Source organism: Bos javanicus, chromosome 2 (genome assembly GCF_032452875.1).
Source record: "Bos javanicus breed banteng chromosome 2, ARS-OSU_banteng_1.0, whole genome shotgun sequence".
Classification (NCBI taxonomy): domain Eukaryota; kingdom Metazoa; phylum Chordata; class Mammalia; order Artiodactyla; family Bovidae; genus Bos; species Bos javanicus.
The window spans coordinates 115,784,628-115,807,749 of NC_083869.1; the positions used below are offsets into that span (position 1 = coordinate 115,784,628).

Consider the following 23,122-nt stretch of genomic DNA (forward strand, 5'->3'; position numbering starts at 1 on the left):
TAAGCACACATTTTTAAGTTTCCAAATTTTGTCAGTAAAAAATTATCATTAGTAATCAAGTTCTATATTACAGGAAAATCTGAAGCAAGATGAAAAGGCAGAGGTGTATAATGACAGTAAGTGTAGAAATGTGTTTCGATTAAAAGACAATTTGAACAGTTTGTATAAAGTTTGAGATTAGCCTACCAGTGCAAATTTTAAGTTATTTTCTTAGAATTTTGGAAATTTTGGACATCAGAATGAAGTCAGAAATGAAAGAATATCATCTATTCTTAATGTTAAAAATCTAATAACAGTAGATAAAATTATAGTAGTAGAACTGTAAAAGTAACAATCTATTGGAGAAGTAAGTAAAAAAATATTCAAACCTATCAGTAGATAAGATTTGGTGGAAATTGGTCCCAAAATACTATGATTGAAGGACCCCTTTTAAAAACATTTTTCCTGAAATTGTGGTGAGTACACTTAACATGAGATTTACTCTCTTAAAATATTTTTAAGTGTAAAATGTGGTATTGTTAGCTATAGGCAAAGTGTTAGGAACTTACTCTTGCATAACTGAACTTCGTAGCCAGTGAATAGCAGCCACCATTCTATTTTCTGCTGCAGTGGGTTTGACTGTTCAGGTATCTCATCTTAAGGGGAATCATACAGTATTTGCTGTTCTGTGACTGGCTTATTTCATTTGGCATAATGTTCACAAGGTTCATCCATGTTGCATATGATAGGATTTCTGAAGAAATAGTTTTTATGACTGTAATATCAAGATAAATTTATAATACATGAAAGGAAATCTTAGACAACTCTTTATATTAAATAGTGGAAACAGAATACAAGCAATAGAGATGACTGGAATGGATTTATGAATTTTAAATTCTAAAAAGAGTCATGCAAATTAATAGTCCATTTAAAGCCCTCACTGTTACAGTGACTTTGCTAGTACTTGGATACAATAGACTTAAAGCTCATGGTCTAGGTAGGAGATAGATACATAACAAATAATTGTAACACTGTTAGTAATTAATGATAAGAATAAGAATTTTCAGAAGTAATGTGGAAAGGAGAGGATTGGGAAGATTTCATAGAGGAGGCAAAATATTTGCTGGCTTTTGAGGGTGACTAGGACTTAGGCTAACAGGAAAAGATTCTACAGGCAGAGTAAACAGTGCACAAAGAGAAATTTCCAACAGTTCTTACTGCTAGAAAGTTTACCAACTACCTAATTACTTGTTAAGGGAGACAAACATACTTTCTTGTGTCCCTAAAGACATCTTATACCCAAAATATTGGAGTAGGTATATTTAATTCTTTACACTATTAGCAGAATTTCCATTCTTAAAAGTTTTATGAGGTGTGTAGAAGGTGAGGATTGATATTATGAAATGCAGGGAGATTGATACAGCTTGGTAAAAAATTATATAGACTTCAAGTACAAGTGCCTAATTATCAGTTTATCTTATACACTTAAATCTTAAGTATAATATGCATAGAGAAAATCTGCAGATGTTTATTTTTTATTTCAAATTATGTTGCCGTATTGAACAGTGTGTTAAATCTCTCCATTGTCTGAAAAGGAACGTACTCAGTCATGTAAATGTTGGGTTAAAAGAAGGTATTGTCATATGTCTGGTGAATGAGTGGGTTCATGTCTGAACTTAAAAGATCAAAATGTATATTAACTGGCAGAAGTCTTGGGTCTTCTACCCCCATGAGAGAGTTTTAACATTCTGTGGGGCTTGTTGGTTGTCATTATTTGCATCAGGCAAGCACCGTGGTTGCTGGATGACTCACAAGGTGTTGATTTTTTTTAAATCATCTTGTATTCCACATGCTTTGAATTCTCCTCCAGACATTTATATGTGGGAGAAACCTTTTTACAGTCAGTCTGCATGTAGAACTTAAATCTGTTTTACATGCTTTCATTACAGTTGTGAACAACTTATTGTCAGAGAAAGTCATGCTGCCAAGTCTAGAATACAGTGTGGGAGAGGACCACAAGTTATAGGGCAGAGGGCTTGGACAGAGGAAGCCATTCATTGACACAATCAGTGCAGTGACTTAATGCATTTGTGTATCTGGGAAAGATTTCACTTTTCATTCAGAACTTAAGAATTGTCCACTGTTTTTGGCACATCACATAATGCTTTCTTTTGTATCATATGTTATTAAAAAAAAATCTTTAGTGGTTTACTCCGTATGCCCTCTTTTATGGTATTGTGGGTCAATCAAAGGAATTTCACTATTGGGTTAACTTCTGATTATCAGACTTAATGGAAAGAAGACTGAGTACCAGTGCTATATAGCTAACTCAGTAAAAGGAAAATGTAGGAATAGTTTTATTTTGAGCCATACATTTTTTTTTTTTCTAGTAATAAATTAACCCTCCTAATTACATTTCAGGACTGAGTAAAAGGGTTACTGCTTATGCTTCATAGGCATGCACTCTACATGTAGAAATAAAAATCATGCGTTGATTGACAGTATTTGGTTATCTTTATGCTAGATTCAAAACATAACCCTCAAACCAGAAACTAAAGATTTAAAAAAAATCCTTCCAAAGTGGTAGACCCATAAGGTAAGTTGTGCTTTTCCCTAGTCAGTATTCACGATCATCTCATTCTTCATTCCTGAAGCAGAGATTTATTAATCACCTATTGTTGTGTCTGGGATTGTCTTTGGGTACTAGGGGTACTGCCTATGATTCCTGCCCTCATGTAAAGTTTTCAGTCTAGTGGGAGAGAGAGAGAGACAATAAAAATCTTTTTATTCCCCCCAGTTCTATTTTTGGGTAAGAGTGAGAAAGGGCTTCAGTTTAGAATTGTAGATGCTTGGGATTATGGAGACAGTCTATTTTTTAAGATGTTATACTTGTGGCTTAAATAGGCCTTATTTTATAAGACAGCACTTCAGGCCTTTTGGGTAGTTGAATTGCATCTTTGGGAAAGATTGGAGCTATTTTATAATCAGAAATAAGCACTGCCACAAAGAAAAGTATTCTGATATCTTAAAAACATTTTAAATTTCAAATTCACATGCTGTGACAATTTTGCTGGAATATTCAGGTATCATTTTATAGTATTAGACTCAACCTATTATGATGTTAAACAGGACACTTGTGGTTATTTCCTAAATCATCTTGTCTTATAAACTGTAATAAGAGATGGTCACTCTCAGTACAGAATAGTGGACTCTGTAAAGTGGAAGGCCAATATCTGAAAGAGCCTGTAGGCCATTGTCAGAGTAAAGATGATGAACTTTTGAATGAATCCTGAACCACGGTATGGAACTATTACATAGCTTCAAAGTGTTACATTCATTTAAAGTGTGATTAAAAACCAGACAGTCTATCCCAAACTGCAACTCTGTACAGAAATTGATAAAATTTGGACTAGACTTGTTAAATGTTACTTGAAGTTCAGTGGTCTTGTGCAGAAAGGATTGGATTTGAAGTTGGAGGGTTGAGAACATTGGTCAGGTTACCTCTGAGCCTCGATTTCTAAAAGTGTAAAATGGTGATAGTATCTTACTGTGGAAAGGGTGGAATGCTTTGAGCTCAAGCCACCATGAGAGTTCCCAGCATACTTGTTGTAGAATGATATTCAAATATCTATTGAATCAGAACCTGAGGTAGTAGAAGTTACAGGAAGATTAACTTTTTTTTTTTTTTTCACTTCTTGCTCAAAGTGGTTTTTTTTTGGAGGATTTTTCAGTTTTCTTAGAATATGGTAGTATATCAGTTCAGTTCAGTTGCTCAGTCGTGTCTGACTCTGCGACCCCATGAATCGCAGCACGTCAGGCCTCCCTGTCCGTCACCAACTTCCGGAGTTCATTCAAACTCACGTCCATCGAGTCAGTGATGCCATCCAGCCATCTCATCCTCTGTTGTCCCCTTCTCCTCCTGCCCCCAATCCCTCCCAGCATCAGAGTCTTTTTTTCAGTTACATTAATATTTAGGTTGAGTATTTAAACTCTTGGAGCATTTTAACTACATGCTGAGCCTAAATAATATTAGTAAAATTTGGTAGTTATTTTAATAATGACATATTAAATGTCTTTATTGAGTGGCAGAGTTAAGTTACATCCTCATTACTACAGGGTTTACAGTTACCTAACTGCCTGTGCGGAGGTTGGCACAGATAGTAGTAAATATTGTAGGTTTTATAGGTCAACTGCTTATAGTATATTCTTGTTTGAAAAAAAAAAAGTAGCCCTTTAAACATATATGAACCAAATGATCAGGGGCAGTACAAAAACAGGCCAATGGCCCAATTTGATCTGCAGGTGGTTGATTGAAGACTCCTAATCTATGAAATTCCAGTCCTCATTGTAAATCCTTTTATAACCTTGCTTCTTTTCCTAGTTAACTTTCTTCATTATCAATAGAAATGTTTAAACCCCAATGATTTCTGGTTTGTTTCTTATATATGCTGTTTATATCCCAGTTTTCTTGATATTTTGCTCAAGTTGTTCATTTGTCATTCACCTTTGTTCCAAGACCTATTGGTTTTTACCCTTCCATCAAGTCTTTCAGGAGTATTTTAGCACACAGGGATGAAACTACCCCCTCATACTTTAAACTTTTTTAAAAATATATTTGACTATAAGATTTTACGCAGGTGTTTTTTTTTTATTGCTCTCAGTTTCTTCTGTATTGATCTTACTACCCTCAAAACATAATTCCATGGCATAATCTTAAATACTGTATCATTACATCTAGAGCTGTGAGTATGTGTGTATTTTTTTGTGTGTGTGTTTGTATGTATTATTTAATTTTTATAAAAATTCCTGGGCTTTACTCCATCGGAGATTCTGACCCTGGGTGTGGGATATAGGAGTGTCTGCTTTTTCAGCCAGAAGCCCTATGTAATTCTGTTGCTGACCATCTTTTGAGAGAACCAGTATAATAACTGAAGGCTCCATTGAGTCTAGATTCAAAATACTCTGTAGTCAAGTTTCAGCACCACCAATTGATAAGCCTTGTTACTTGAGGGAACTGCTTTTCCCTGAGCTTCATTTTCTTTTGTACTGCATGGGAAGTACCTGTCCTGCCTATTTCATGAGGTTGAGTTGAAGGTAGTATATGTGAAAACATTTTGAAAACCAATGTACTATGTAGATAAAAGATGTCAGTTTAAGTGCAAATACACTTGCTCATTGATTTCTAAGCTCAGAGTGGGTTGGGGGAGTACCATGTAGAAAAATGATGTGCTTTGAACTGAATTCAGTTAGTGTAGGCAGATTTTTGCAGAACTGTAGTCAATATGATGGTATTGATCAGTATGGAAAGCTAATTCAGTAATAATAGTAACATTTCAAACAATTTTAGACTAAAAATATGGAATTATTTGGGAGAATGGCTTTCTAGTGAGATACTTGAGGTTTAAAACCATCCAGCTAAAATACTGAAACACATGCTATTATTTAATAGGTTATTTTTTCAGTTTCTACATATTTGTGAAGAAACATTTTAAATCTAGCTTCTATTTTCAAAGAAAGGCGAGGTGTTAAGAGTTTCTTAAAATTCTGAATCAAATCGGTAGTGACATAGTAATCTTTAAATATTCATGGTGCATTCTTTGGTATTAGTTGTTGGCTTTCAGAGAAATATCTAATACTAATTAACAAAAAGAATGTAGGAAATGTTATATTTGTACGTACTGTAACGTGGATCTTTTTGAATGATTACTGAAAACCCAAAGGGTACTGTAGAAGGAGATTGATGATAGTTTATGTAACTACTCTGAGCGTTTATTTCGCTTTTTATTGCCTTGGTATCCCAGGTCATATTATTTATTTGCTTCCGACTGCTTCACTCATTCTTGCTTCCTGTCATCTGTCTCCCAGCTTTTCTTGTTAATTTCTTTTTTTGCCGTAAATATGTTACTTAAAAAAAGAAAACAGATTTGTTTGAATCCAATTAAAAATATAAATTATTCCTTAAAAAAAAAAAAACTTTTTGTTATGGAGATTCCCAGATAGCTACACAAGCAGACAAAATTATATAACAAACTCCTATTCCTTTTTTATTATGTGAAACAGGTCTAAGACGTACAAGTCCTCTATAAATTCATGAACTAGATGTTATCTTGGAAGAAAGACTTTAAAAAATATATAACTCCATACCATTTTCACATCCATAAAACTTAATGGTAATCTAATTTCTAGGCTTCCCTTGTGGCTCAGCTGGTAAAGAATCCATCTGCAACATGGGAGACCTGGGTTCGGTCCCTGGGTTGGGAAGATCCCCTGGAGAAGGGAAGGGTTACCCACTCCAGTATTCTGGCCTGGAGAATTCTACGGACTGTATAGTCCATGGGGTTACAAAGAGTCAGACACTATTGAGCACCTTTCACTTTAGCCAGTGTGCATATTTCCTTTTATTTCATAATTTTCATTTTTCTCTTCCCTTAAGCGTATGTTTAAATAGAGGTGCAAGTAACGCTCACATGTTAATGAGTGGTTAATATGGGTTTTGAAACTCTGACAAAGTATTGGAGGCTAGATGGGTCAGAGTTGGGCTTGCATAATTCTGGCTGGAACCAGGCAGCTTCCTGGGACCTGTACCACTTGGTCTGTGGGATAGAGCCAGGTTTGTGCCAGGACAGTGGGAACCTCAGACCAGGTGGTTACTCTGGGGCCGGATACCCTGTAACCACTGGCCCTGCCAGCTCAAGTCCCTGGAAAACATAGCAGTTGAGGTGAATTCTAAGCCTTGCAGTCAAACTTGTAGTATACATTCCCCTGGTTCACATTGAGTTGTTGTCTTTCATGTGAATCTTCCATTGCTCCAGCATCACCTGCTAACCAGACTCCTGAAAATTGATGTTGAATTCTTGCTGCAGAGCAGGGATGCTAGTTGGTTGCTAGGCATTCATCTTGGCAACAGAGGATGCCATCTGGATATGGGGTGCTGTATAAGCTGGTAAGAAGGATCTTAAACTCTGGGGCCATAGATTTTTGAGGAATTGGTGATGACATTGAAGATTTTTTGGTTCTGTTTTATGAAATTCAAGCCATCCTGTACAGGCAAGATCAGCTTTTGTAGAAGAAGCCAGAGGTCATGCCCAGTAGGAATTTAATGGAGCTTTAGGGTAATGTCTTTCATCAGTGTTCTCGTGGACCATGGACTTCACCAGTTCCCTAAGGATGATCTCATAATGGCCTGTGATGCTAGGATTTTTCCAAGAGTGGGGGTGGCTCTGAGCCATCATCTTCTGCAGAACTTGACCTGCATTGTGCTGCATAATGCAGCTTTTAAGTCTTACTGAGGGTGAGCTAAGTCTTCTGGCAGTGAGTGCAGCAACTGCTCTGTTGGTGGGGGGCTGCTTGCCTATCTGCTACATTGTCTGTAGAACCTTCTCTCATGGGTGGTCATAGCAAGGTCTTGTCCCTGGCAGAGGCTGCTTCAAGCCACAGCACAGTGGCAGTATTTGCCTGTCTTTTGCCCCACACCTCCCAATGTTTTATTATGAGAAATTCATAAAACTTAAAATTATGCAGAGACATTGAACACTGCCATATTTGCACTAGCAAATATATCTGTGTCTCCATTTGTCCACCTGTCTTAACATTTTTCTTGCATTTCACAGTAGGTTGTAAAATTAGTTCATATCACTCCTAAAATCTTTTGTATATCGTTAATCAAAATTCAGTAAGATTTTTTTGAGGTATAATTTACTTACAGTGAATGTAAAAGTCTTACATGTAACTTTGAAAGAGTTTTGATTAATGTATACAGTTTGGTGACCCAGAGTCCTGTGAAGATATGAACATGACCATTATCCCCAAAGTTCCCCCGATATCTCTTCCTATTCAGTCCCTCCCTTTTCCAGAGGCAACCACTGTTTTGATTTTTGTTCATACTCATATAATAAAATTAGAATGTGCTTTTTTTGTTCTACAAGTAACAAATACTGAAAAGGGTATGGAGGAAAGGGAACCCTCCTACACTGTTGGTGGAAATGTAAATTGGTGCAGTCACTTTGGAAAACTGTAGGAGGTCCTCAAAAAACTATAAGTAGAGTTGCCATATGATCCAGCAATTCCTCTCCTAGACACATATTCTGACAAAACTATAATTCAAAAAGATAACAGCTCTCCTCTGCTCATAGCAGCACTATTCACAATAGTCAAGACATGGAAACAGCCTAAGTATCAATTGGTAGATGAATGGATGAAGAAGATTTGGTACATATACACAGTGGAATACTACTCCACCATAAAAAAGAAGGAAATGATGCCATTTGTAGCAACATGGATGGACCTAGAGATTACTGTACTAAGTGAAATAAACTGGAAAGGTTTATCATGGGATATCACTTACATGTAGAATCTAAAAAAAAATTGATACAAATGAACTTATTTATTTACAAACCAGAAACAGACTCACAGCCTTGGAAAACAAATTTATGGTTACCAAAGGGGAAAGGTGGTGGGGAGGGATAAATTAAGAATTTGAGATTTACATATATACACTACAATATTTAAAATAGATGATCAACAAAGACCTACTGATTGCCTTTTATTTTGAACATGGATCACACTCTTGTTTCTTTTGGGATATGTAGTGGTTTTGGATTATATGTAGACCATTGGAAGTGTTGGTTGTAGAGCCTCTGGATTCTGTTGTGTTTGTCCAGAAAGTATTGGTTTGTTCGTTAGTTTTGTTCACATTTTACTTTAGCAAACTCTGCCTCTCCTGGTGGGAGCCAATTGAAATCTCTGCTCAGTTCTTTCAGTCCTTAATTGAACTGCTTTGAATCATTCCTGAGGTTGCCAAGGTCAAGGGTGAGCCAGAGTTTCGGGCAGCATCATTATGCAAATCTTGTAGCTCTTGTCTTTTTGGACATACCCCCACTTTCTGGATGCTGTGGTTGTGAACTCTGTCTTTAAGCTTTAAGGTTTGGGGATTTCTCCTTGAGTTTTGACAGCTCTGCTTGACAGAGGCCTGCTTTCAATGATGATCCTTAAAAAAGGCAAATACCTTGAGCTGTTTCTTCCAGGTGTTGAGTCCTCTCCAGATTCTGTTTACTTGTGGTTGTTTTCTATTATCTTCTGAGAAATTTTATAATGTTTGCTGAATTTATAGTTGTTATTTCTGGGAGGTTTTTTTTTTTTTTTTTTGTATGAGCTACTCTGACATTATTGGAAGTGGAATCTGCTCCGCTTGTCTTTTAAGTCGTCTTCATTCTGTAGGAGTCCCCTTCTGTTTTGCATTCCTGTTCTTCTCTCCCCCCTTCTCCTCCTCTGTCAGCTCAGTAGTTTGTTCAGTAGTTTCCCACTGTCAGGATTTTGCTGATTCCATCCATGAAGTGTCAGTGTTCCTCTGTCACCTCGGTTACCTGTAAATAGATAGTCAGATCTAGTAGATTGCTAAGATTTACATTTAACTGAGGGAAGGGAGAAGACTCGGTGTCTCATAGGTTGGGTGTTGTGTTCTTTTGTAGAGACATTTTTGTGTTTGTGTGTATGTTGGGGTGGGGTGGCTAATACTCTGTTGATATCCATTTAGTAGGAATGGTAAAATGGTGATAACTTAGTCTAGGATCCTGTGAGAGGGGAATCCTTGAGACCTTTACAGGGTTTCTGTAAGGTCAAGATTTTTTAAATAATAATTCTCAGATTTGATTTGTGGTGTTTACTCCCAGTCTCATGAATATACAGTGGAGTTTTCCAGAAGCTGCATAACATAAAAATGCAGCAGCTGATGAGAAATCAACTCTTCCGTTTAACCAGGTACTAATGAAATTTGTAAAAATGTATAGCAGTGCCACTCTTTTTATTTTTTAGAAAATATAGCTATTTTTACAATTACAAGTTGGTTACATTAGCATACAGTAGTTTTATTGTTGTCAAAAGTATATTAATATTGCGACAGAGGACAAGATGGTTGGATGGCATCACTGACTCAACGGACATGAGTTTGAGCAAGCTCTGGGAGGTGGTGAAGGACTGGGAAGCTTGACATGCTGCAGTCCATAGGGTCACGGAGTCAGATACAACTGAGTGTCTGAAAAACAATATTGCCTAAGACATGGGGTTAGTATAGCACAACTGCTAATGGGTGTGGGGTTTTTTCTGGTGATGTTAATTAAATATTCTAAAATTTGGGTGTGATAGTGTCACAACTGTTGTGAATATACTAAAAACATTAAATGGTACAAATAGGTGAATTATATGGTATCTCAGTAAAGCTTTTGAGGAGTCAAAATAAATACATTAAAACTATTTCTTATAAATATCAGTAGATACAGTGCACATAAATAAAGCCATTTGTGGTCCTCAATATTTGCTTAGTTGTGCTTAGTCGCTCAGTCGTGTCTGACTTTTTGCTATTCCATGGATTGTAGCCCACCAGGCTCCTCTGTCCATTTTCCCTGCAAGAATAGTGGAGTTCATTGCCGTTTCTTACTTCAGGGGATCTTTCTTACCTAGGGATCGAACCCCTGACTCCTTTGTCTCCTTCACTGGCAGGCGAATCCTTTACCACTGTGCTACCTGGGAAGCCCCCTCAATATTTAGCTGTTTTCAAAATGAGTTAGTTCTGTAACATCTGCAACAATAAGTAGCTGGTATTTATGTGTGTGTGTGTATCACTGTGAAATTCTTTATTTTGGTCAGTAGCAGTTATTCTTGATGTTCAGTTGTCCCCTTTGGACAGTTAGGTAATCTTTTTGGAAACCTATTTATAACTTATACCACTTCTGCAGATTCCATTTTTACTTAGAAGGGCTTTGTCTAAATATTCCTTTTCCTCTTTTTATATTAACCTGTGAACCATCTATTTGCAAATATTCCAAGAAAACTAAATGTTTCTTCTTCTCATGATTAATTTATGTAGAATATGGTACAAATCAAGCTTACTTCAGAGACTTGTTCTGCATTTGGCCCAGTTCATCTCTCTGTTCCTTTGCCAACGGCTACATTCCCAACCTTAGTCAGCTGCCTGGCAAATGCATGCCTTCAGTCACCAGGACAACCAGACAATAGAGTGTCCATCTAAATCAGTTGCTATCATTGAGCCTTAGATGAAGCTGAACAATGGGTGAGTCGTGTTCATGCTGGAGGTAGCCCTCTGGTGCTGGTGCTGTCTGTCCCTAAACCATTGATAATCCGAGAACAGTTCTTACTTCGTAGGACAAGTGAATAAAACTTCTTAATCTTCAGTTCTAAATGAAATATCAGACTGTCTTGCCCATTCTACTCCCTTGCTTACCTCCGTGTTCTTGTTATATTTTAGGAATGTAAAAAATGTAAAACTTGCTCTGTAGAGAGAGAAACATAAACCTTTGGTAATTTTTCCTTCTTGGCAAGCTTGCTTATCAGATTCATACTGTCTTAGGGAATAAGAACGCTTTGCTTTAAGAGCCTTCACAAATTAAGTTTAGAACAAATGGAACCAAAACATTGGTGGGAATTTTTTTTTTTTTTACCTTTTTAAGAAAATGATTCTAAAGTTTATTCAAAAGATCAAAAAAGTAAAACTAGCAGGAAAGAATTTATGAAGCGAAGAGTAAATAGGATTGGCTCTAGTAGATACTAAATGTAGCTCTGTTTATAGGCAGTAATTTGTAATATAAAATTGAAGTCATTAATTACAGCAATCTGAAACTAGTACAAGGCATGGTAGCCTAGACCTGTAAATATAGTAAATATGTATATGAAGTTATTACAAAATTCAGTCTTGTGTGAAAGGAGTTGGTTATTCAGTTAATGTAGAGTCAGTTAAAATGTTAACTGACATGGTATGCCAGAATCCAGAAAAATTTTAGTTAAGCCATAAAGAAAGCCATAAAAATACAAATAGTATTCTCAGAGTATTTCCCGATAAGATACTTATTAAAGGGAAAAATAGTGACTTTACTATGGAAAAATCTAGGCTCTATCTTTTTTTTTTTTTTTTGGTTTTGCAGTTGTTTTTTGGCCACACTGCGTGGCACGTGGAATCTTAGTTCCCTGAGCAGAGATGGAATCTACACTTTCTGCAGTGGAAGTGCAGTCTTAATCACTGGACCACCAGGGAAGTCCCATGGCCTGTATCATTTTAACCAAGTGATTAAAGTTAGCATCACCAGGAATGGGACAAATCATGTACTTCCTAATATGATGTGCTGGGAAGGAAACAACATCACTGATGTGGTATTCCTTCCCAAAATGCATAACATAAATTTAATTATGAGGAAACCTAAATTTAGAAACATAAAATAACTGGCTTATACTGTTCAGAGATGTCAAGGTCATTAAAGACAAAAACAGGCTAAGAAACTGTTCCTGATTAAAGGAGACTAACGAAACAGGACAGTTATGGATACTGTACTGGGAGAACTTTTCCCATTTGCTATTAAAGAATACTATTATGGTAATTGGTTAGTCTTTGGATTAGACAATATTATGAAGTGTTAGTTTCCTGATTTTGATAATTGTGTTATGGTTATATAAAAGAATGTCCTTTTTTTAGGAGATACACATTTAGAGGTAAAAGGTTTACTTCTATAATTTAACTGGTTCCAAAAATTTTTTCGGAGAGAGGAATGATAAAGCAGATGTTAGACTGTGGGTAAATAGCATTTATGGGATTTCTTTCCACCACAATTGCAACTTCTCTGTAAAACAGATTATTTTATAACTAATAAACTAAATGATAGTGTTTAAGGAGGTATACACTTGTAGGTAACATCAAAAAACAAAAGCAGTTATTACTGTAAAATTAATAAAAAATAGCTGACTACATATTTTAACATTTAAACGTATGAGGAATTTATAGACTAAAAGCAATGGAAGAAATCACAAAAGTAAAATTGATAAATTTAGCTAGCTAAAACATGGAAACTTATTAAAGACATATAAAAAAAGACAGGTGACTGTTTTGTTACACATACAGGGTAAGTTACATATGTCATCTTAGTTTGATAAAATAGGGCAGTTGATAATCTTTCTCCAGACTACTTTCCTTGGCTAATATAATGAATCTTACATTTATAAAGCTGTTTATAGTTTACAAATTACATTTATGAATAAACTTGGGTTTAGAAGGTAGGGGCTGCTTACCAAGCTCATACTCCCCTTACTGAAGTAAGAAATGCGGGAAGGCTCCCTCTGCTGGGAAAGCCACAAAACACACAACTGATTGGATGCCTAAGCCTAGGGACTAGGGACTAATCAGATCCTCTCTCTTTTATGAAATTGAATTAAGGTTCACAGAGGCTGGACTGAAAAGATAAGTCACTTAACCAAAAAGGCAGTATGTACTTGGGCCATGTGCAATGTTAATAAGTAAACAGGAAAAAAAAAATTGTGCTGAGATTAAACATGAGCACGGAAGAGACATATGTGTGTAAACTATGTATTTGCAGGGAGTGGGAGCATGGAGAAGGGCTTCAGTTCAGCTTAGTTGTTGAGTCGTGTCGGACTCTTTGCAGCCCCATGGACTGCAGCATGCCATGCCAGGCCTCCCGGTCCATCACCAACTCCCGGAGTCCACCCAAACCATGTCCATTTAGTCAGTGATGCCATCCAGTCATCTCATCCTGTGTCGTCCCCTTCCCCACTGCCCTCAATCTTTCCCAGTATCAGGGTCTTTTCAAATGAGTCAGCTCTTCATATCAGGTGGCCAAAGTATTGGAGTTTCAGCATCAACATCAGTCCTTCCAATGAACACCCAGGACTGATCTCCTTTAGGATGGACTGGTTGGATCTTCTTGCAGTCCAGGGGATTCTCAAGAGTCTTCTCCAACAGCACAGTTCAAAAGCATCAATTCTTCGGTGCTCAGCTTTCTTTACAGTCCAACTCACATCCATACATGACTATTGGAAAAACCATAGACTTGACTAGATGGACCTTTGTTGTCTGCTTTCTAATATGTTGTCTAGGTTGGTCATAACTTCCCAGGAGTAAGCATCTTTTAATTTCATAGCTGCAGTCACCATCTGCAGTGATTTTGGAGCCCCCCAAAATAAAATCTGACACTGTTTCCACTCTTTCCCCATCTATTTGCCGTGAAGTGATGGGACCAGATGCCATGATCTTAGTTTTCTGAATGTTGAGTTTTAAGCCAACTTTTTCACTCTCCTTAGGAAACAGGTAATCAGACTGCCTAGGCCCTGGATGACTTCCTGTTTGCAGCCCAGGTTCCCATAAAGTTTTTAAGAGCTACTGTTCACTTTGAGTAAACTTGTTTTATCTGATCAAATGTGGATGAGTTTTGATTCTTTGCAGCCTACCTGGAATGCGGTTCTGACATTTGAAACATTAAATGGAACAGGGCATGGAGTGTGCTGTGAGGTTTGTACGCTGACTTACTTACTTAGTCTCTACTGTAGGTGTCTGAATTAGAGCTCTTGGTGAATTAGAGCTCTTGGTCTCCTTCAGAACCCACAGACACTTGGAATTAAGTTTGGTCTTTCTGCTTCATTTGATTTCTTTTTGATGTCCTAGTATTTGCTTCTTTTTTCTATTTCTTTGTGATTATCAGTTATTTTGAGAATAAGTGTGAAATACCCATTAATCTCTCTCTGTTATTCTCAAGTGAGTGGGTGTATATAATAAATTGGTCCTTAGATAGTCCTCACTCTTGGAAAGTTCTTCCTCCAGGGAAAGACTTCTTTCATTTTATTTTCATCTCTGTTATTCCCCATGTACATTAACTCATACCTCAAAAACAGGCTTTTATTTATTGTCTTATTTAAATCTTTGTTATTCTTGGATACTGGGGTAGTATCATAGTAAGTCCAGGGGTCTTGCAAGTAGTTCAGGGGTCAGCAGACATTTTCTTTAAAGAGCCAGATAGTAAATGTTAGGCTTTTAGATCATACAGTGCCTGTTACAGCTACCCAGCAAAACAGCCCTAGACAATAGATAAACGAGCAGACGTGTCTGTGTTCCAGTGAAACTTCAGCTGTAAATGCAGGCTATAGGCCAGATTTAGCCTGAGAGGTATAATTTGTTAACATCTGGCCTAAATTTGATTTGAGAATTTGGTTTGGTGTATTTATTACTTATTCGTAAGTTGGTACGCTAAATGTTCTAGGTCAGCATGTGTATTTCAAATGGAACAAAGGGAAAAAAAAGTTCTACTGTACTTATATTTCATGGCTGTTAGGAGGTTGCTTTCATTCATGCACCAGATATTTATTCAGAGGCTCCTCTGTGTTTGGCAGGCACTGAGAATACAAATAAATGGTGATGAATTGGAGAGAAGGCACCTGCCATGTGAAATTTACATTTAAAAGTTAGATAAAGGGTATTAAATAAATAATACATTGTGATAATATTGTATGTGTTTTGGTGTGGGGAATTTGCCCCTTTGGAATTGGTGGTCAGGAAAGACTTTATGGCTGGAGAGAGTGATGATGTAAGATGAGTTTGGAGAGTTAATCAGGGGTTAGATCCTTTGGGACCTAAATAGGTGGTGACGAAGAATTTGATTCCTATGCTAAGGAAGCCATTATAAGGCAGTTTTTGCTTAAATTAAAAAACAACAACAAACTGGGATTAAATAAATTGGATTCAATGTCTTTAATCTGATACTCCCTCACCTACCCATTTAGATATCTGGTTCACAAGTCTCGTGTCCTGGTGGTCTGCACATAGAGCTTGTGTGTGCCTGTTTTCAGTGACTCAGGTGTATATGTTCTAATTCTTGCTAAAAGATTTTTTAAAACCAAATTTTGAGATGGAATATACCACATGATCCTAAAAGGATTTATATAAATGCAAGACTATCTGTATCTTTACATAAGGCATATGGATAGTGTTATTATTTCTTTAAGCATTATTAGTTTGTATAAATCCTTTATAGATAGGCCGTTACTGAGAAATACCTGTTAGAAATATTAGCATAGTCATGCTCATATAGTCAGGGTGAGTATAGGAAATTTTAATAATGTAGTTTTTTTCCCCAGTATTTAACTTAAGTCATGACACATATTTGAAGTATATTTTTTTCTGATTATGAGTTTTTAGGACAAACTAAGGCCCCCAAAACCCTTACTTTCTGTCCCTTTTAGGGCAAAATGATATGTTGCTGACAGACTTTGTGTAGATCCATGGTAACTCACTAGAGAGTTTCAGTGTTTCCTGTTCATAATTATTTCTGTTAATCTTTTCTTTCTGCTCCTCAAAAGTAGATATTATGCTCATGAATTTTTCAGTTCTTTAAGTCTCCTATTATTTGTTCCTGTATTTTATAGGCAGTATTGTTAATTGCTGTAATTGTATCTTAAAAGAAGGAGGCAGTAATCCTCTCTCTACTGAGGAGAGAAGGGGCAGAAAAAAAACCCAAAAAAACTGAACTCTAGTTGATATGTGTAGATTGGCTTAATGACAAAAGTTTCTGTAATTCCAGAACATCTTCCTGTATTTTCCTTATTTTGTATCTTTGGACCTAGAGGTTACAGGTAGAGTCATGTCACATTGTTTATTCTTTGTATCTATTTTACGAAAATATTGAGGTTGTCTGAATAAAGGTCAGTATCCATTGAAGCAGGTTTCTTTATTGTGTTGTCCTTGAAGGGATTATAAAACTATAACATGTCATATCTATTTGCCTGATGCAACACTTTTTTCTTAACTCTTTCTTTTATATGTGAGTAATTGAGAATTAGTATTTGATTTATTAGTATTGATTAGTATTAGTATTTTTGGTTTTCAGAATTGTTTGTTAAATTGCTTGCACTGCATGTATTTATTACGTGATTTACGTGCAGTGCTGTATATCTTTCATCTGCCCTTCTAGCCCTAGTTTTTAACCCTGTTATGTCTCCAAGCACCTGGTTTGTCGGGGTACACAAGTGGGTTTTCTTGTCTCCTGGAAGGGTTTAACTGATGGAGAATATTGTTAGCAGATCAAAGAAAGGAAGAAGGGAAAGGTTAGGATATTTACTTTCTTAATTTCTTTAGTGTGGGATTTCTGTAGCCTGGCTGCCTCTTCACTGAAGGTCAAAGCTCCCATCAAGTTAAGGTTGAGACCACTTCCTCTCCTCCTCCCTTTGCTGCCAGTAGGTGGTGATAGGCAGGCCCTGCTGTTGATAACGGAGAAGGCAGTGGCACCCCACTCCAGTACTCTTGCCTGGAAACTCCCATGGATGGAGGGGCCTGGTGGGCTGCCGTCTATGGGGTCGCACAGAATCGGACATGACTGAAGCACCTTAGCAGCAGCAGCTGTTGGTAATAACCCTGGGACACTATACTCTCACTGGTGATTTCCTGACAGCCTACTTCGGCTTTAAACAGTCTGTTGCAATTCTCAGATTACCCAAATTGAGTGTGTCATCTGTTTCCTAAGGCTGACCCTGACTGATAAATATACATTGAAATATTCTAGATTCTTTCAGTGTTTATCGTGATTGCAATTCTAAAGTGGATTAGCAGTAGAATAAGGGAGAAAATTATTTTGACAATTTCACGAATTTATTCCGTTGGTTGATGTGTGATTTTATGTTTAATTCTTCCAAAAGGTCTGGTTTTAATATTATCAACCTGGCTACTGAACCCTTAGTATGGCACAACCCATTGTTTCAGCATTATGGGGAATTCAAAAGTAGATGAGACACATAGTAATCCTAATACAGGGCAGTTTGTGGTAAGTTTCTTGTGAGAGGTACAAAGTGTTCTAGAAGTTCAAAGAGGGTGATTGTTCCGTTAAGACCACTTTGATTCTGTCTGCAGCAGGAATGAGAGACCCATAGTTTGCTGCGTTTCTGGTAAGACCTCTGCTTTCCAATCCTTGCTTACTTTGTCACCCCATAACACTCCACTGCAAACCACATAAGAGACTAGGCACCAAAGTAATAATAGCTAATGCCATTTAAAATCCACTTGTATATACCTGTTCTGAGTGGAAAACATATTAACTCATTTAACTCGTCCAGCATCTCAATGAAGCAAGTTCTCTTACCCACCCGAGTTGGAATTCACATTAAGGCAATCTGGTTTCCTCAACTAGGCTCATAACTGCCACACCTACCATATTATTCTGTAATTAAAACTAATTATCCATCTCCCCAAAGAGATCATCAAAACGAATTTCATCATGTATGAAGCCTTTTAAATGATGGCTTTCATGTGTCCTCCTTGTCCTCAGTGATGTTTCAAGGCCCCCAGCCCCATGTTATTGTCAGTAGAATTTATCACATGCTCTGTCATACCAGTCAGCCCCTCTCATTCAGTATATGTTTTAACACTTCACATGATGAGTATTTTTTTTCTACTAATCATTTCTGGCAGTCCCAGTGTCCACATAATATACCTCAGCCTCCTGAATTCTTTGGCTATTTGTGTCCAGAATCCTTTGTTCTAGTTTAGATATCAGTAACTGTATTCTTAGATTTCAAGTGTAAGTGTCCTGTTTTCTGACCACCACTGCTCCTCTCTTCCCAGCTCATGCCCTCTAATTTCTGACTCCAAGAGTTCTAGGATAACCTTTAAGACCTCCAGTCCACTGATGCTAAATTTCTTCGTTGTGCATCATTCTTACCATGTTTCCGTTTTTCTTAACCTAGCTTTGATTCCATGGTCTGTAGGTCTCTTGTTATAACCACTCCCTTAACACCTGTTGTATTTTAGCTGATTAAAGCCAGCACTCTACCTACTTTGTACCTAAACAGCCAGATGAGCCTGGAGGAAAACACAAAACTGTTTTGACTAATTTCACTTTAAATACCTGTACCTTAAAACCTTAATGCTGTCTGATAGTTGTAGTTTATTCACGCTCTCATTATTCCTTCAACTCAGAAACCCTCTCTTTTCAGTTGAAGGTATTCATTATTTTACTCTTTAAAAAAAAAAAAAAAAAAAAAGCCAAAACAAACATGGAGAAAAGAGAACTTTGTGTGCAGCGTTTTGATTCCTGGGTGGCTCAGATGGTAAAGCGTCTGCTTGCAATGTGGGAGACCTGGGTTCTATCCCTGGGTTGGGAAGATCCTCTGGAGAAGGAAATGGCAACCTACTCCAGTACTCTTGCCTAGAAAATTCCATGGATGGAGGAGCCTGGTGGGCTACAGTCCATGGGGTCACAAAGAGTTGGACACGACTGAGCAACTTCACAATAGGTTCATGATCAGAAGATCTACAAACCTGAAATAGCAGTTTCCAGGAGAATGATAGGAGCAGAAGCCATTTTCAGGGATTAAAATGTGAATGGATCAAAAGGAGGTAGGACTGTGACATTTTCCCAGTTGTGTCTCTGGAATACTGTCTTTGTTTCATGAATCTCGCCCAAGAAAAGATTTAATGGCTAAGTAAATTTGAGAAATGCTGAAAACTATATATAGTATTCGTATGGAAGGAAGTTTCCATCTGCTGGCCTAGATTTTACTAAAGGCTTGTTTTTCAAACTTTGGCCTATTTCACAATCACTGGAAGGGCTTGCTAAGACAGATTGCTGCATACCACCTCCAGAGGTTCTGATTTCACAGGTCTTGGGTGGCTCCTAAAAATTTGCATTTATAAGTTTTTAGGTGATGCTGATGCTGCCAAGTCCAAGAGATTGGAGGATCCCATTTTGAGAGTCACTTCACTTGAATAAGAAATCAACTGCCATGAGTGGCAGGTATAGCTAGAATTTTGAGCAATACAGGAAGTAGCCTTTGCAGGGTAGCAGAGTCAGAAATAAGAGCTGACTAACAACATCGTCAGTGTCAAGGGATTCCCTGGTGGCTCAGGCAGTTAAGAGTCTGCCTGCAATGCGGGAGGCCCAGGTTCATTCCCTGGGTCCAGAAGATCCCCTGGAAAAGGAAATGGCAACCCACTCCCGTTTTCTTGCCTGGAAAATCCAGTGGATGGAGGAGCCTGTCCGATCTGCAAGGAGTCGGACACTACTGAGTGACCACACACAACAACATCATGGAGCTTTGATAGTAAGATAGCATGAATTTGTGGTGGACCGAGGCAGTGAGTTTTCATGATTTTGCCTACCAGTTTGACCTGTCAGGGAGAAAGAACAGACCCTCTGGCAGTTAGTATGAAATTTTGAGTGACTTGTGCATGCGTGCATGCTAAGTCACTTTAGTTGTGTCCTACTCTTTGCGACGTTATGCACTACAGCCCGCCAGGCTCCTCTGTCCATGGTTTTCCCCAGGCAGGAATACTGGAGTGGGTTGCCATACCCTCCTTCAGGGGATCTTCCTGGCCCAGGTATCTCTTATGTCTCCTGCATTGGCAGGCTGATTCTTTACCACTATTGCCACCTGGGAAGCCCTGAGTGACAGGCTGCTAATTCAGGTATCTATAGAACTTGTCATCAGGCACTCTGTCTTTGCTCTGTGTTACCATGTTGAATGCCAAGACAGTTAACTATATGATCTGTCTTTAACCCATTTCCTTTTTGTTTGTATTTTTATTATTTGCTATTCATTAATTGTTTTTAGTTTAAAAAACTGTATGCGTTAGTTAATAGGGGTTTTGGAATACAAAGACTAAATGTCATAAATTATCCTAAGCTAATGCTTTCAATTGAAGTTTAATAAGTCTTTGAGCAAATGTCTTGTTTTCTCACTTGGAAATTTTTTAAATAAAAGAATTAGGAGCTACCAGTTATTTCTTTATAAATGTAATTTTAAAGCCATAGAATTTAAAATTTTTAAATTACATTTTGGGAGAATCATTATAGGTTTCTCGTTGAGAAGAGTCTCGTGTGGACTTTTTAAAAAATATTAATTTTTTGGGTGTATACTTGACTTACAACACTGTGTTAGTTTCATGTATACAGTAAAATGATTCTATACACACACATACGTATTTTTCTTTTCTTAGATTCTTTTCTCACATAGATTGTCACAGAATATTGAGTAGAGTTCCCTGTGCTATACAGTAGATCCTTGTTGGTTATCGTGTATATAGTAGTGTGTGTGTCTTCATCCCAAGCTCTTTATTTTTTCCCCCTTCCCCTACAGTTTCCCCTTTGGTAACCATAAATTTGTTTTCAGTATCTGTTTTTGTTCTGTGAATAAATTCATTTACATCTTTTTTTTAAAATTAGATTCTACATATGAGTGATATCATATAATATTTGTCTTTCTCTGACTTACTTCACTTAGTATGATCATTTCTAGGTCCATTGATATTGCTGCAAATGGCATTATTTCATTCTTTGTGTGGCTGAATAGTGTCCCATTTTATACATATGCACCACATCTTCTTCATCCATTCCTCTGCTGATGGACACTGAAGTTGTTTCCATGTCTTCGCTATTGTAAACACTCCTGCAGTGAATATTGGGGTGCAGGTACCCTTTTGGATCCTTTTTTTTTTTTTTTTTTAAGTAGCTAAGTATTTATTAGAGAAGCTGGTCCTCTAATAGGGTTTATATAGTACTTGCGGTGTAAGTTGCGTTACCATTCCTGAGTGTTTGCACTTCTTGGGCTTTTCCACGGAAATGTTTTTATAATAGACTGCCTTTGTGTTTGTTGTACTGCCTTAAGTAATGACTTTATAGTATTTGTATTGAGCCCAGAGTAGTAAGGAACCACAAGAAATGTTCTGAAGCATGCTTGGGGTACATGGTAGGAGAGGAGAAGGGTGACTGCTTTTTTCCTGTCTTTATTTCTCCTGCATCTACTTCAGTGAGCATGCAAGTAAGCTAGAGAAGGATACTGCTTTTCCATCTCTGATTTCTCAAAATTTTGTTAAGCTTTGGAAGTTATATACTGTGTTCTTTTCACAGTGTTGTTCTTTAAAGTAATATAATTTTGGAAACTTGTGGACTTGTTTTTTAGAGCTTTACTGAGGAATAGTAATTATAATAAATTGTATATATTTAAAATGTACAATTTAATGAGCTTTGACATATGTGAACCATCATTATAGTAACATGATAACATACATTTTCATCATCCCCAAGAATATTGTTGTGCTCCTTCATAGTGCATCCCCTGATCTGCATTCTGTCACCATAGATAAGTTTACATTTCCTCAAATTTTAAATGAATGGAATTACATAATATGTATACTATGCATGTATACATAACTATGTATACTTTGTTGTGGGGGGTTCTGATGTCTCTCAATCAGCATAACTGAGGGTATATTCACGTAGTTTCTTGTGTCAATAATTTGTTCATTTTTATTGCCAAATAAAGTATCTATATTGCCAAATATTCAAGTATCTAACTTGAATATTCGAAAATTATTAATTCACTTACCTGTTAATGGATATTGGGATTGTTTTCTGTTTGGAGTTAATGAAGCTTCTGTGAACATTTGTGTACAAATCTGAGCATGGACATGTACCTTTATATTTCTTGAGTTAAGTACTTACTTAGAAATGGGATGGTTGGGTTGCATGGTAGGTATATGTTTAACTTTTAAGAAACTGCCAACTATCTTCCAAACTGATTGTACCATTTTTACATTCCTGAGAGTTCTAGTTGTTCCACATTCTCACCAGCATATGATATGGCCAGTCATTTTTAATTTTTTTGGCTAGAACCTTTGTTATTTCAGAAATAAGCATTCTGTGTAGTTTGAGTTGGGTAGAGTAGTTATTTCTGGATTATCGTAATAAATACTTGTCAAAACACCAACTATTTCAATAATAATACACTTATTTATAAGAACGTCCAGAAATAACTGTTCTGTATCAAAAAACTTACTGGCACAAGAGAGTTAAACAATGATCTTTAGAGGAGAAAAGGAAAATTCTTCTAGGGGAAGCTTCATAAAGCATTTTCTCCATTACTTTTCTTTTTGGTGCGGGTCCTGGGGATCAAATGCAGGAACTTATGCTCCATTACATTTCTGATTGATATAGTTCATGAAAAAAGCCTCGCTTTGTCTTGGTTTAGTCTGTTTGGCCATTCTGGTGGTTTGTATGGGTGTCTGTGTAGTGGGGCTCAGTATTATTTTAATTTACATTTTCTACATGGCCTGTGATCTTGGGCTGCTTATTTGCCATCTGTATATCTTCTCTGATGAAGTGTCTGTTCAAATTTTCTATCCACTCTTCAACATATTGTAACTTCCTTTTATCAGTTGGTGGCTTGCCTTATCTGAAGAGCAACAGTTTTAAATTTTGATGAAGCACACTGTATCAACTTTTTTTGTACAGTTCTCTTTATACTTTGTATCCTATTTGAGTACTGCATCATTTTGTTTCTTTGAGTTTTACTAAAAAGTTAGATAATCTCT

General features: G+C 37.0%; 1 protein-coding gene across 9 annotated transcripts in view; it reads left to right on the forward strand.

The window, feature by feature from the left end:
• The window catches only part of AGFG1 (ArfGAP with FG repeats 1), an 81,507-nt gene that overhangs the window by 24,386 nt on the left and 33,999 nt on the right, over positions 1–23,122 (forward strand). The window lies entirely within an intron of this gene.